This window comes from Lepidochelys kempii, chromosome 1, assembly GCF_965140265.1.
Source record: "Lepidochelys kempii isolate rLepKem1 chromosome 1, rLepKem1.hap2, whole genome shotgun sequence".
Taxonomy (NCBI): domain Eukaryota; kingdom Metazoa; phylum Chordata; order Testudines; family Cheloniidae; genus Lepidochelys; species Lepidochelys kempii.
In genome coordinates, this window is record NC_133256.1 from 327,733,872 (window position 1) to 327,749,409 (window position 15,538).

Here is a 15,538-nt window from a genome sequence, read left to right on the forward strand (position 1 = left end):
CCCCTTTCCCCACCTCTGTCTCCTGGCAGCGCACTGTTCCCTCCCCCTCCCCTGTATCCCGGCCGCGCGCTGTTGCTGCCGCCGCGACGGCTCTGCCTCCTCTCGAGCTCGCGCGTCTTCACAGCTGTTGCCTTTCGTTACCGCCGCACAGCTGCTGTTGTCTGCGGCGCGCGCTCTCCCCGCTGCCGCCTCATCGCGGCGCCGGGTAACCGGTAAGGTTTGAACCCCAACGGTTACCGGGGTCGGGGGCAGAGGAAAAACCTCCTTACACACGGGAGGAGAGGGCGCAGAGGAGCCTACGCACCCCGCGTGGGTGGGGGGAGCCAGGCTGGCTCTGGCTCCTCCGTATACTGGGGAAGGGATAAGGCGATAGTGTGTGGGGAGGGGGTTTAAGCTTTATGGGGCAGGCAGGGGAAGAGGATTGGGGGGGGTAAAGTAGCTTCCACTCACCAGGAAGGCGTGGCAGTCGGGGGGGAGACTGAGGGGCTGGAGCTGTTGTCACTGGAGCTCACTGGTCTTTTTTATTGGGCTATAGGTGGTGGGTTTAGTCTTCAGGCAAATAGGTGTACTCTTACATTGTTCAATCCCTGAACTAATGGTTCCTTATTCATGGGTGCTGTGTGAAAAGGCTAATTTTGGGGCTGTTGTGAACAACCCTTATTTTCTTGGGAGAGGGTGAATTTGGTTCAGTAGGTTGAGCAGATGATGGGAATCACATGGACTTTTTTTCCCCCTTGCCTTAAAGGCCCTGTATCACACAGTCCATGCTTTCAGCTCTGACCTGGTCACCTTTCATATTCTCTCCTTCATACATTGCATCCGTTGCACTCATTTGCCTTTTTTTTTTTTCATCCCCACTTCTGCATCTTCCTCACCCCAATGCTGACAGCCTCTCTATTCCAAGCTGCTCTTATGCTTGGATCTCCCTCTCAGAAACTGTTTGTTTGCCAGGCCATCTCCTTCCTCAAATTAGAAGTTCTCTCTAAAACTCCTCCTGACCTTTCTTCCATGAGAAGTAGAGGGGAAAGAGCGAACAGCTAATATGAGCAAAATAATAAAACTGTCAAGTTGTGTAGCTGCCTTACTTTTGTTGTCCGTCTTCCCCCTTTGTCTATGACCCTCACTTACAACATTTTGTACATTTTAGTCTCTATGCTCTTTAGACTAAAGTTTATGGGTTTTTTTCATGTTTTATCAGGTGTCTACTATACTTTTGGGTGCTTGAAAAATAATGGGGAGTTGAGAATGCTGGTTTTTATTCCAAGCTCTGCCAGCATCTTGCTATGTGACCTTGAGTAAGTTGCTTAACCTCTCTCATCGTTAGATACCCACCTGAAATATGATTAACCTCCGAAGAGTGTTGTGAGGTTTAATTAATGTTTGTAAAGTGTTTTGAGGTCCTTTTGATAAAAAATGGTTGAAGATAATGTTAAGTATTCGTATTATTATTTTGACATGGCATAGCTTTTTTTTTTTTGGGTCTCCACTCTCCAAAGAGTGATACAATTTGGCAGTTTGGAATGTGTCCTCAGTAATCTTCCCAATTTACTTCTTTATGCTGATTCTAGAAACCAGATGGCTGCATCTTTTGTTTCAACTAAGGCATCTCCTACGGATATAATCTGTTAATCCCAGTATGTGAAAGGCCACCATTTTTAACTACATTTAGTGCAATTACTAAATGGCAGGTTATAGTCTCATTATGTGTTACAATTCATTAATGCTCTGTATTTGCTATTTTTGGTTTCCAGTATATATCTCTCTTTGTGAGGAGCTGTATGCATTTGACTTTTTCTGCTGCTTTGGTGGGCTCTAGTGAACTACCGTGTTTTGCTGCTTAATTTGTAGCTCCCTGGAAAGGATTATCCTTTTCTCAACAAGTTTATTTTTGTTTCTGTAAAGTGTTCAGGAACTGATGTGTGTAAGATTTATTTTGTTTCTATGGCTCCTATACAGTCTTTGCAAACTACTTCAGTGCTAAAAGGGAAAACAAAGGATACTGTTTGGAAATGATACATTTTTAGATCCTGATTCATATTTGAAATGGAATTTCCATGTAAGTAGGGTTTTTGTTGCAGTGTGGTTTTGGTACCAACATATTTATTACTCTAAATATAAACGTTACTACTAATAAAATGTGAGTTTGAGTCATCTGAGCAGCAACTTTGAATTCATGAAAAGACTTACTCAATATGGATTTGTAGGAAAAAAATGAATTCTACTGTACATAACTTTTAAAGAAAATTATTCCAGTAACGTAACATTATAAGCTATTTCTACTCCAGAAAAAGGCCCAGTGCTAGAATAGTTGAAGTGTTTCAATAAGTTCACAAATGCATGGGGAAACAAGGAAATACTAATGATATTGGGCATGGACATATAGTGTAGTTGAATTAAGAGACCTCGTTCACTTTGATGGAGCAAGAGAGCTTATTCCTACACACCCAGCAGGGTGGGGCAGCTCTTGGAGCCAAACAATGCTGTTCCTGTACTGACTGGAAGGGGTCACTGGAAAGTCCTCATTCCTGAGAGTAGAATGTATTCTAAATAGGTTTAGAAGAATTAGATTATCAGTAAATGTTCGTAAACTATGATTTCACCACACACAAACCAACTAAAAATGTATACATCTATAATAATTAAAATTTGCAGGTAGGCAGAGTAAGAAAAATGCTCCTTGAGAACTTATTAGAGTTTGATTTAAGGATATTTACTTAGTATATTTTGACATGTGATGTTGATAATTTGTGTTTTAATGGTTCTCCTTCAAGTGATTGTGCACATTAGTGCACTAGACTTGCACAGACCTAAAGTGGGAGATTCTTGCCAGCAGTATGTCTAGGTGGTACATGATCCCAGCCAAGGCTGTAAAGTGGGTGTGTCCACCGCTATCCTCTCATTTCCTTCTCACGGCCGGTGGCAAGAGTATGAGCTCCCCATAGCTTTGCAGTTCAGCCAGCTTTCTAAAAATCTTTTTGCAAATAGTTTATACTTGGGTTAGTTTAATTAGTGTTAGGTTAGCTAGTTTAGTTTTAAAGTAAATCCTGGAGGTTAATTATGAAGAAATCCCTGGGTTTCAAACAATGTGTTACATGCAGGGCTGTGTTCCCTGTCCTGAATAGATAAGAAAGATGTTTGTTCTGCTTAGGGGAAGGGCATATGAGGGACAGATGCCCAATTTGTACCTCCTTGCCCACTACAATGAAAAAGCAGACAGACTGTTGTTCAGTGGTCCATCTAATGGACATGATCAGACTTGTGCGTCCAGTATCAGAACTGGACCCTAACTTTGAACCGATAGATTCTGTATCAGGAGTGCCCCTCCTCTAGCACAAGACTTTAAGCACAAGTTGGATGAGAAACATTGTTCTTCATATGCTTCTGCTGTCTCATGTAAGTGCTCTAAGTGTTCTTATCCTGAGAAGCATTCAAAAGTCTACATCCTCACCAAAGAAATTGTACAGTAAGTCTTCTGGAACTGGTTCAGCACATCAAAAGCACAAGAGCACGTTGGCTCTCTCTGAGGCAGTGCTGTTGACTCTGGTACCGTGAAGTCTGGTGTCTTCACCTGTCTCAATCTGAAGTGATGAAAAAGGCCCTATTTTGGCATTATTGAAGTACCAAGCTCTTTCACTACAGTCCCCACCTCTCATGTCTGTCTTGGAAGAGATTTGATGTCTCCCTCTACTGGACTCTTCAAGACTATTGGCTATGTCAGTACATCCAAAGCTAACAGCGTTATTGTTTGTTCTGTGCAATCAGAACACTTAGCACCTCCGTGCAGTCATGTTGCTCAGCACTGCTGTAACAACCAGCAACATCAATATGGTCTGCACCATCAGTGCAAGAGAGGGTTACTTACCTTGTGCATTAACTGAGGTTCTTCAAAATGTGTGTCCTGGTGGGTGCTCCACTTCAGGTGATGGTGCGTCCCGGCGCTGTTAATTGGAGATTTTTGGTAGCAGTGCCTGGTGAGGCCATGCATGTGCAATAGGTGTCTTGCGGTGTCGTTGGAGTCTCGTTCAGTGTGCACACTGCTTGACCCCCTACCGTTCCTTCTCAACCGTCCTCGACTGAAGACTGAGCTCGGGATAGTGCGTCAGCTTCTACCCCTAGAGATGGCAAAATAGTTAATTGTTCGCTTCAATTTAACTTTCCTTAGATAAGTAGTTAGTGTTATATAAAAAAAAATTTACTTAGTTTTTTCTGTGTTCCCCTGTTCCCTGCTTCCTGTGGAGCACAAAACTCAAAGTTCTTGGTCCACCTGGGACTTTACTTTGATCATGCCAGGCTCCCCTGGTGTAAAAAAATGCAGCTCTTGCGAAGAAGCTATGCTGTGCTCTGATGGGCACTCTCTCTGTGTGAGATGCCTCACAGAGACGCACATACCATTCGAGTGTGTCTGCTGTAGCAACCTGAAGGTGAGAGCGACTGGGATCTCCACCTCAAAAAATGATCCTAATGGAAAAATCACTTCAACCTGAATCGGAGAGGGACACCCCGAAACCTTCTCCTTTGTGCTCTCCAACTAGGTCTAAACCAACCACAAAGGAGATATCCGAGGAACCAGAGGAAGAACCCGTTCCTAAGAAAGTATCCCTTGAACATAATTCTTTTTCTTCCCTTGATGAAGCCATCGTGCCATCTCCACCCATCCTGGCTGATGACTTTAAACAATTCCAGGAGTTATTCAAACGCATAGTGATTAGCCAGGACCTCCCACTTGAAGTCCAAGAAAATCAACATAAACTGTTAATCTTGCAACCATCTTCTTCCTCAAAAATAGCCCTATTCATAAATGATGCTATTCTAAACCCAGCAGAAACGGTGTGGCAGACCCCAGCCATCGCCCCTTCCCCCCAACATGCAAAAGGGTGGACCAAAAATATTATGTGCCAGCCAAAGGAATGTTTGTCCATCCACAACCAAGTTCTTTAGTGGTTGAAGCTGCTAACCACAGGACCAAACAAATTCAACACTGATCTACATCACAGGACAAAGACCATAAGCAACTGGACCTTTTGGGCCGCAAGGTCTACACCTCCCCGACATTACCAACTACAGTGCCCTTGTGGCTAAATATGATTTAGACAATTATGGAAAACTCTTCGAGTTTACTGCGGAGATCCCTGAAGACAGAGCACAATTCAAATCCGTGCTTATTGAGGTACAACTGGTCACAAGCATGGCCCTACAGGCCTCCCTGGATGTCGCCAGTAATGTGGTCTGTACCACGGCCACAGCTACAGTGATGCGCAGAGCCTCCTGGCTACTGTCATCTGGCATACTGAAAGAGCTACAAGTAAAGGTAGAGGACTTGCCTTTCAATAAGGAAAAACTTTTTTCAGAAAAAACTGAAGTTCTTCACACCATGAAAGACTTTCTCGTGACTCTTCGTATGCTCGGCATCTATACACTGCCCCCTAAAAAGAAGCGGTACTAACTCTACCAGCGAACCAGGGATACTCAATATACCTGCTCTCAATCCAGACCATCTGAGGAGGGCAGGTACAGAAATAGACCACCTTGACGCTGGCAGACACAACCACAACCAGCGGTGTCTCAACCTTCAGGGAACAAACCACAGTTTTGAAGGTCTGATCAAGGGTCTGAATGACCTCCCCTTGACACCAGCCCTTACCTTCCCATTTGGTCACCACTGCCAGGCATGGGAGCGCATAACCCAAGACCGCTGGGTCTCAGAAATAATACAGTCAGGCTATTCTATCCCTTTTACTTCTTGTCCCCCTACCTTACCCTCCTCCCCAACCCTCTTCAGGCACCCTTCTCATGAGCACCTCTTAAGATTGGAAGTAGATAGTCTATGACAGCTAGTTGCCGTGGAACCAGTATCAACACAATACAGAAGGAAGGGTGTTTGTACTATTTTCTGACCCAGAAGAAAAGTGGTGGATGGTGCCCAACACTAGACCTACGAAAACTCAACAAATTTGTATGATTCCAAAAATTCAAGATGGTCATTTTAGGCATAATAATCCCAGCGCTGGAACAGGAGGACTAGTTTTTAGCCCTCGACCTACAAGATGCATATTTCCACATTACAATACATCCATCTCACAGACTATTCCTCCAATTCACAATGAGACACAAGTGTGTCTACTTCATGCCAGATTCCTGGCCATCAAACATCTCAGAGACACTGTCTCCATCTGCCCGCGAACTGAGGCAAGGACCTGTCTACAACTACTGGGACACGTGGCCACCACCACATTTGTGGTAAAACATGCCAGGTTACACATGCAGTGTCTCCAGGGCTGGCTGAGTTCAGTATACAAACACAGCCTGAGTATGATGGTAACACTACCTTTTGATGTTCTAACATCTCTACAGTAGTGGACAAGCCCTGGAAACCTCTGTGTAGGCATCCCTTTTCACCACAGAGCATCTTCAATCATGATCACAGCAGATGCTTCCCTGCGTGGCAGGGGGGCACACCTGGACCACCTCACAGTACAAGGCAGGTGGTCTCCATCAGGGAGATGCCTTCACATAAACCTGCTAAAACTCAAAGCAGTAAGGAACACATGTCTCCACTTTGTACCACTCATAAGGAACTAATCAATTCGTGTGATAACTGACAATGTCGCATGCACGTTCTACGTCAACAGACAAGGGGAGCCTGATCTCACTCTCTATGCACTGAAGTTATGAGACTGGTGTATCCAACACAACATCGATATTTCAGCTTCCCACCATCCAGGATTCCAAAACACCACCGTTGACACACTAAGCAGAAGGCTCTCACAGGAGTACGAATGGGAGTTGAATCCTACAGTCTTACAACAGATATTCCATCAATGGGGGTTTCCATCCATCAATTTATTTGCCACAGCACAGAACCACAAATGACCTCTGTTATGTTCCAGGGCAGGACTCAGTCCCTGATTGCTAGGAGATGCTTTCCTAATTCAGTGGGACAAGACACTTGTGTGCATTCTTGCCAATCCCTCTGATACACAGTCCTACGCAAGATACAGGATGACAAGGCCAAGATCATTATGATTGCCCCATCGTGGGGCCAGACAGAGCTGGTACCCTTACCTGCTGCGTATGTCAGTTTGTTCTCTGCAGACTCTTCCGATGAGACCAGACCTCCTGTCATAAGCCATGACCAGATACTCCATCTGAAAGCATTTTTTTCCCATGGTTCCATTTGCATAAGTTAACCTGTTCAACATGTGTTTGATTAGTGTCAAACAGCAGATGTGAATCCACACACAGTACTTACCCACAACAATGGAAATGTTTTTCTATATGGAGTCTTACCAAACAGCTCACTCGCTGCACCATGCCACTACCAGTGATGCTAGAGTACCTTTTTAGAGCTGAAGAACAAGAACTCAGGACTGCCCTTAAGCTCTATCAAGGTACACCTCATGGCGATTAACACCTTCCACGACAAGATTGATGGATTCTTGACATTTACACATCTGACTACAAAATGCTTTCTGGCTGGCCTCCAGAATCTTTACCCTGAAGTACACTCACCCACATAGGATCTGAACTTAGTGCTCAAGGGACTAATGAGACCCCTCTTCAAGTCACTGGCTACCTGCTCATTACTACACATGTCTATGAAGGTAACATTCCAGGTGGTTATCACATCTGCTAGAAGGGTTGGAGAGATTAGCGCACTAATGGCCAATCCACCCTACACAACCTTTTTCAAGGACAAGGTCATGCTGCGACCTTATCCGAAATTCCTCCCCAAAGTGATGTCAACCTTCCACATCACCAACCTATTAATCTCCCTACATTTTACCCTAAACTGCACAAAATCTCACAGGAAGCAGCACTGCACACCTTGGATGTCCGAAGGGCTATAGCCTTCTACCTAGCCAGAATGAAACCTTTCCGTAAATCCATAAGGCTGTTTGTCTTGACTACTGAATGATCCAGATAGCCAAACAGCTGCTTTCTAAGTGAATATCTAACTGCATTAGCTTATGCTACCACACACATAAGATAGAACCCCCCCCCCCCCAGCAGGGATCAGATCCCATTCTGCTCAGGCTATGGCAACATCTGTGGCATTTCTGCACAATGTACCCATTTTGGAAATTTGTAGCGCCACCACAGGGCATCAGAACATACTTTTGTCAATCACTATGCCATTACACAGGACTCCAGGGCAGATGCCATACTAGGCCTTATGGTCCTTTCCACTTCTACTATGCACATAACTCCAAAGTCCCCTCAACCATAAGGGGTACTGCTCTACATTCACCTGAAGTGGAGCGCTGCCCCCGCCCTGGGACAGCACACAAAGAAGAAGAGAGGGCCACTTACCTTGTGCAGTGGCTGAGGTTCTTCGAGATATGTCCCCCTGTGGGTGCTCCACTACTCACTCTCCTCCCCTCTGCTTTGGTGTTCGAAACTAGGACTCTACAGTAGGGAAGGAACTGAGGGGATCTGGTTGTGTGTGCGCCGAACGAGATTCCAACAGCGCCTCAAGGCAGTTACTGCACGTGCGTGGCCCAACCAGGCACTGCAACCGAAAATTTCCATACAATCAACATGGTCTGTACCGTCAATGCAATTAGTACTAATCCGTGAGGCTAACGCTGCTGAAGCAGTCTACTGTGCTAACATGGCTGGCACTGTCAGAACCTTTGATGCTGTCTCTCCATTCTCTTAAGCTGATTGTCAGCACCAGGAGCTCCTCTGGTACAGTTGGCACTGATTGTATCCTTGGCATTTTGACCACCTTATCCAGTACAATCTATTGATTATAGGGGGTCTCCTTTACTGATACCTCCTTCAACCTCAATGGGCCAAGTGTGCCCTCCACACACATCTGCATCAGCAGTCTGGCATCACGACAGTGACTTGGTACCTAGGAAATAGTGGTCTTATAAGGAAGCCACTGTATGGTGCCCTTTTCTATGGGTGACCCAGGCTTTACTGGTCATGGCTGGTCAAAGAGAATTTGGATGTTTGTCAGTGTCCCATGCTGAAAAGAGAGTTCCTTCTCAACTTTGAGAAGCCCCTGAACGAGTTGCTTAACCAGTCCTTCCGCTATCCAGGTTGGACCTTTATTGAGAGAGGAGAAATAATGGAGGAACACACAGATGTCCCTCCATATCTTGTCACTGTCTGTGGACGATATATTCATGCCTGAGTGTCTCTGTCCTCCCCCAGAGAATTACAAGCTGTTTCAGGATTTGATGAGACAAGTGGCCAATTCTCTGGGAATTCAGATAACTCAACTCAACAGAGAATCGGCAAACCATCCTTTACATTTTACAGAACCCAGCTCTGAGAAGGGGTGCCCTTCCAATTAATGAGGCTTTTGTGGAGCTAACAAACTCTGGAAGACCCTAATCCATTCCACTGACTGCCAAGGGAGTGGATAGACATCAAGTCCCCCAGAAGGACTTTGATTACTTCTTCACTCATCCCAATCCCAGTTCAGTGATCACAGCCGCAATTGAACGCTTGTGCCCGTCACACCCTAAATTCGTCCTAAAGAGAAGGAGTATGAGAGACTCAGCCTCTGTGGCAGAAAGGCTTATTCCACATCAAAAGAAGGTGGCAAATTATCAAGCTGTCTTGCCCAAGTATAATTTTAATTTCTCTGCAATTGCTAAATTTGTGGACAAACTGCCAGACGACTAGAGAGAGCAGTGTATGTCTGAAGTCTCTGAAGGACACTTTGTGCAAGGATTTTGCTCCAGGCAGCAACTGATTCAGTGGATATGGCTGCATGATTCATGGCCTTTGGAATTGATGTAAGGTGTTCCTCCTCGCTCCAGGCATCAGGAATTCCAAAAGAGCTGCAAAACTCAATTGAAAATCTGCCATTTGAGGGCTCTAGGCTGTTCTCTGAATTTTTTTACCTTCTCCTTTTTGCTATTAGTTTAATGTCCTCCTGACTACTCAGGCAGGCCTGTCCCTGAGGAGCTTGTTTCCCCTTCTACTGAGGTGGAGGCCATCCAAATTATACAGCTCTTTCCCTACAGAAGGAGGACCAATGTTCCATCAAACCAAAATCCTCCTCCACTTATTTAGCCAGCAGTTCATTTCCAGAATCTCCTGCCTTCTGTCTTCCTATGATACAAGCACCAGAATTGTCTGGTCTCTGGGGTTTTACATAGACCCTAATGGGATGCGACCTAGTTACAGTGCCATTCTCCCGAGCAGACACAAACTTAGGGCCATTCCCTTTCTGGGCTTTAGCTGAATCCAGAACCAGCTCTGAGACAACTGCACTACCCTCAACCATCACAGGCTGAAAGGCCCCTTCTTTCTGCTCCACAGACAAAGAAGAGCTGGACACATTTTCTCCTTTACCAGACACACAGCTTGGGATCTCATTCCCCTTGTCCCAGCACACAAGGCTGGTCACAGGCAACTGCTTGGAGATCAGGATAGCTCCCTCCATAGGCAAGTCAATACCCCTGACAGACAGGCACATTTCCTTCACTGTCACAATTCTCCACCCAGGTAATAGGTAAGGTACAGGGACACTCATCTTCCACTTTCCTCGCCTTCCCACACTGCTGACTAGACACAGCCATCAGTTCACAAGGCTGCCTAGGCTCATCCAGACTTTCCTTACCAAGCACCTTGCCACTCCCAGCAGATCACCTGCCCTGCCTGTGTCTCCCCCCACTCAGCTGGGGTCTCAGCTCCCACTGGGCTCAGCGCTGCCCTTGCTGTCCTAGTGGGGGTAGGCAGCGAGCTCCCTGCTTTCCTCACTGCATCAGAGCCAGCCTGAGCCCCCTTTCCAATGCGCAAGGGGGGCGGGGAGCCCCAGGGGTCTTGTGGCAGGCAGGTAGCATAAGCCGAGCAGTTCCTCCCCCCTTCCAGCCAGGTCATCTGCCTTTTCACTGACCATTTCTCTCTCCACCGATTGGTTCCCTGGATTCAAATTCAAACCCTTGGCAGTTACTGGAGCAGGGCCTGGATCTTGTCCCGAAGAGACACAGTCACACCGCAACAGGGTCTCGCAGCTGGTATCCTGGAGCACCCCAACGGCCAGCCAGCCCAACCCCTCCTGGGTCTGAACGGGAGACATAGGCAGGGTGAGGGCTTCATCCCTGGGACCCTCACCCAGCTCACACAGCCCCTCAGCATCTGAGGCTGCACCACCCAGGGCCTGACAACAGTTCTCTCTGTCCCAGGATCTCGCCACCCCAGGAATGTCTCCCCATTGACCATCACCTTCTGCTCCCACTGGAGGTCCGAGGGGCCTGGCCCCAGGAAACTCCATACAGACATATAGGTTGGGGTCAGGAGTGGGAGCCTGTCCACCTCCCCACCCATCTGGCTGACAGTCTTGTGGGAAAGGAAGAATATCAGAGAAGATGATTGGACATTCCTCTTTCATATGTTTCCAAGTTCCCTGAAGTCATCTATTATCTGTAAGATACCCCGCAATGAAATATATCTGTAGTGCTGATATGAACCATCACCAATGGATCCTTGCCTGTCAACTTTAGAAGCTCTTCCAATCTTAGAGTGAGGTCTTGTATCTTGGGTCCAGGAAGGCAGCACACTGTCCTTTTGTCTGCCTGTCCCTTGAAGAATGTTCTTTTGCGTACATTCACAAGTGCTTAGATCCCAAGACCTGGTGGTTATGCTATTTCAGTGGGGGTTCCTTTTCTAGACCCAGAACTGACAGACATTTTTAACACATGTCCAGGACAGATTGGGGTGTCCATTTTAGTGCACTGAAGGCATAAGTTCATTGGTAATGCTAAGAAGTCTCGCTTTACACAAGCATGTTGGAGCTGCAGGTGATTCGCTGACCAAGTGAGATGTTTATGCCCACTCTCAGGAATTGGGTAGTGCCACGTGTGTGAGATCCAATTGGTTATGTCAGGAAGCTCTCCATCGTTGGAACATATGGATTAGGAATTGCGTGTCTGTTTAAAAGCCTTCCATCTCCTGGGAGAGAAAAACACCATTGTTAAAACCTGCTGAGGGAGTCATGTGGACCATCATGAGTGGTCCATCGGAAAAGGACATACTCCTTCTGATCTTTCAGTAGTGGGGAACCCCATTAATTGACCATGATAGATCTCAACAACAAATGCAAGAAGTTTTGCTCATGGGCAAGTCCACAGGCTGGTTCAGTCACAGTCCCCATTTTCTCCCATGGTCTGGTTGGCTACTTATATACATTCTCTCAACCCCAGGGTAATCAGGAAGCTAAGACAAGATAAAGCAACATTGATTTTAATAGCTTCATCTTGGCCAAGACTATGCTGCATCGAGTCTCCATCAGCCCTCCGTTAATGTTACCTCTCATCAAGGATCTCCTATTTCAGAACCAGTGTCAGTCACTGCACCCAAACCTTCGGTCTCTCCTTCAGGTTCTTACTGCCTGGATGATGTTTGGCTAAATGATCATGAGAAACTTTGCTCTACAGATCTTCAGGAAAGATTCCACTAGGGCCACCTATGCTGCAAAGTGGAAAAGATTTTTCTCCTTGGGAGCCATCTCATCTAGTCTAATATAAGACTAATGTGCTACTGCATGGACATTAGCCATATACTAGATTTACTTATTGCATGTGGAATCATTTGGCCTTTTGATTAGCTCTCTAAGGGTTCATCTAGGGTCCGTATCTGTGGCTTTCCCACTGATAGAGGGTGTTTCTGTTTTTTTTTCCTCACCCTCTGGTGTTCAGTTTTCTGAAAGACTTAGTCTCTCTCATCTAGTACTAGTGTGGGATCTTGTCCTGTCCTGTCCAGATTAATGGTGTCTCTTTTAGAACCCCTGGAGACTACGCCTTTGTCTCAGCTATCTATGAAAACTGAGTTTCTGGTAGCAGTTGCTTCTGCCAGAAGAGTTTCAGAGCTCCAGGCTCTACTAATTGACCCTTCCTATATGACCTTTTATAAGGACAACCTTTCTCTCAGTCCACATCCTAAATTCATACCAAAGGTGGTGTGAGCTTTCCACATGAACTCCTCTTTTTCAGCTTCCAGCCTTCTTTCCAAAACCATACTCCTCTAAAGCAGAGGGAAAACTTAACACCTTACGTGTGTATTGTGCTTTGGCATTCTGTATCAACTGTACTAAGTTGTTCAAAGCCTCTACCGGGCTAGTTGCATGTTATGCTTGATAAATTAAAGGCGAATCAGTAGCAGCTCAGCATATCTCAACTCTCTCTTACTTTATCAAACTTTTGTTTTGAACTTGTGAAAGTCACTCCTCCACCGAGAATAATGGCTCAGTCTGCTTCTTCAACCTTTCTGAGTAACCACCCTTTTATGGACATTTGTAAAGCAGCAATGTGGTCTTCTGTGCATACGTTTTCAAGATGTTTTGTTATCACTCAGACCTCTTGAGACAATGCCAGTTTCAGCAAATTGGTGCTTCAGATCTGAAGTTCTACCACCTGTTTGGGAACTGCTACAGAGTCATCTAAAGTGGAATGTAAGATTTACAATCCACTCAGAGAAAGTTTCTCTCTTGCAGTAACTGTTCTTTGAGATATGTTGTGTACATATACATTCCACAACCCTCCCACCTTCCACACTATTTCAGACAATATTTCAGAAGTGGCGAGATGGGACACAGAGGGAGGCAGCAGATATGTTCTCCACTTATGCCCTCATCTGGGCACACAAAGAGAGATGAAGTGTGTGCCCTGCCTAGTGGTACGGCTGGCAAGAGTCTCCTACGTGAGTTCCCTGGGTGTGCACACTCCACTTTAGATGTGTATCTGTGCACAGCACATCTCAAATAACATTATTGCAGGTGAATAATCAAAAGTTTTAATGTCTTTAATCTCAACGTCTAGTGTCATGAAACAGTTGTTTGACCCCTTTAATAATTTCCTGCAATTGTAAATCTTCAAAAAATCTGAGAAAAATAAGTTTTGTCAAAATTATAGAAAATAAAAATCATTGTGCCAAACCTAATTTTAAGCACCAACATGTTTTTAGCATCATCCTCTGTTCTTCTGTAAATTTCTGAAATTTAAAAGAACATGGATTCTTGTGCTTATCTCTGGTGTTCCCATCTGAGTGAGAATACTGCAATTCACAAGTACTTGAATTGCGATGGGGAAGCTCAGGGCACATGTGCATGGCGTACAGATTCACTCCTGAGATTGAGAACATAACTGATTTCATTTTAACCTTGTAGCAGTTAAAAGAAAACAGTCCTTTGAGATTCTTTTATCATTCACCAAGACCTCCTCTTATTGTGAACATCTGCCCCATAGAGGACAGCTGAACATAACTTCAAAGGATGAAACCTTCCTGAAGCATTGTTAAGAGGAGATCGTCTAAGTTTAACAGAGGGTGCTTTCTCTCATAGGTACACTGTGCTGCTCCAGTATTCTTCTGGTCTGTAGGGGTCCAGAATGAAGTTTATGGATAGAGAACAGAGATGACTTTGACAGTATATATCTTTGACTTAAAAGAATAAAACCTCAATAATAAATGTTTATTGGATTGAATGATCTGTGGGGAAACAAAGTTCAAAGTAGTACGTGTTGGGATGTTGCATATGCCTTATTGCTGTGTAACATTTGGATGACAAATGTTTTTTAAATATAATAATTAGACTTTGTTATGTATATGTAGATATCCATTAAATTGTCAGTGGATCTACAACAATAGGTTTTGCTTGAATGTTAAGGGGGGATGTCAGTCAGCATTAATACAGGTTTTTTTTCCTCCCCCTCGCCCCATCACATGTAGATACTTGTAAGGGGATTTTTGGCAATTACCTTCAAAGATGATATGCAGTACCCAACCTTTCTTTGTAATTGGGGTCATTTGAGACACCGACAATGGAAATGTGCCCAAAAGGGTAGATAACAACACGTTTGTGGAATGATTGATTGAACTATGAATTCTGTGCAGCCTCATTATGTCAGATAGAAAGAAAGATTTTGAACAAGAAAGTAGTTGTAAGGAACTAGAAATTCCATTACTGAAACGGATCTGAAGTCCATCTAGTCCAGTATAGGATTTTGAATAGTGGCCAGCACCAGTTGCTTCACAGATAGAGTAAAAAAAAACCCCTAACAGGCAGATGTGGGATAATCTGGCCCTTCACATTAGGTTTCATCCTGATTTCTAATAGAGATTGTCTTTAAACTTTGAAGAATAAGGTTTAATATTCCTTCCAAAATTTAATTTGTTATCCATATAAATATCCAATCTCTTTTTGAATCTTTAGTTTTTGATCTCAAAGACTGGTGGTGGTGGTGATAGAAATGTAGGGCTGGAGGGGACCTCAGGAGGTCTAGTGTGGCCCTCTGCACTGAGGCAGGATCAAGTATACTTAGATTATCCCTGACAGATATTTCAATAACCTGTTCTTGAAAACCTCTAATGATGGTGATTCCACAACCTCCCTTGGAAGCCTTTTTTAGCGCTGAATTATCCTTATGGTTAGAAAGTTTTTCTTACTATCTAACCTAAATCTCCCTTCCCGTAGATTAAGCTGATTACTTCTTGTTCAACTCTCCCTGATCATTGAGAACAATTGATCATTGTCCTTTCTTATAGCAGCCCTTAACATAAGTCTTCAAATACCAGATTTCTC

General features: G+C 44.8%; 1 protein-coding gene across 9 annotated transcripts in view; it reads left to right on the top strand.

Annotated features, from left to right (window-relative positions):
* Positions 1–14: 14 nt before the first annotated feature.
* The window catches only part of PHTF2 (putative homeodomain transcription factor 2), a 187,678-nt gene continuing 172,154 nt past the window's right edge, over positions 15–15,538 (top strand). For 3 of the 9 annotated variants that reach the window (XR_012156838.1, XM_073328596.1, XM_073328597.1), the window contains exon 1: positions 18–212. The gene's annotated coding sequence lies outside the window, so the exon portion shown is untranslated. Of the gene's footprint in view, positions 213–1,164; positions 1,296–15,538 lie in introns of those variants that run through there. The other 6 variants (XM_073328591.1, XM_073328595.1, XM_073328588.1 and 3 more) reach the window with 4 other exon arrangements.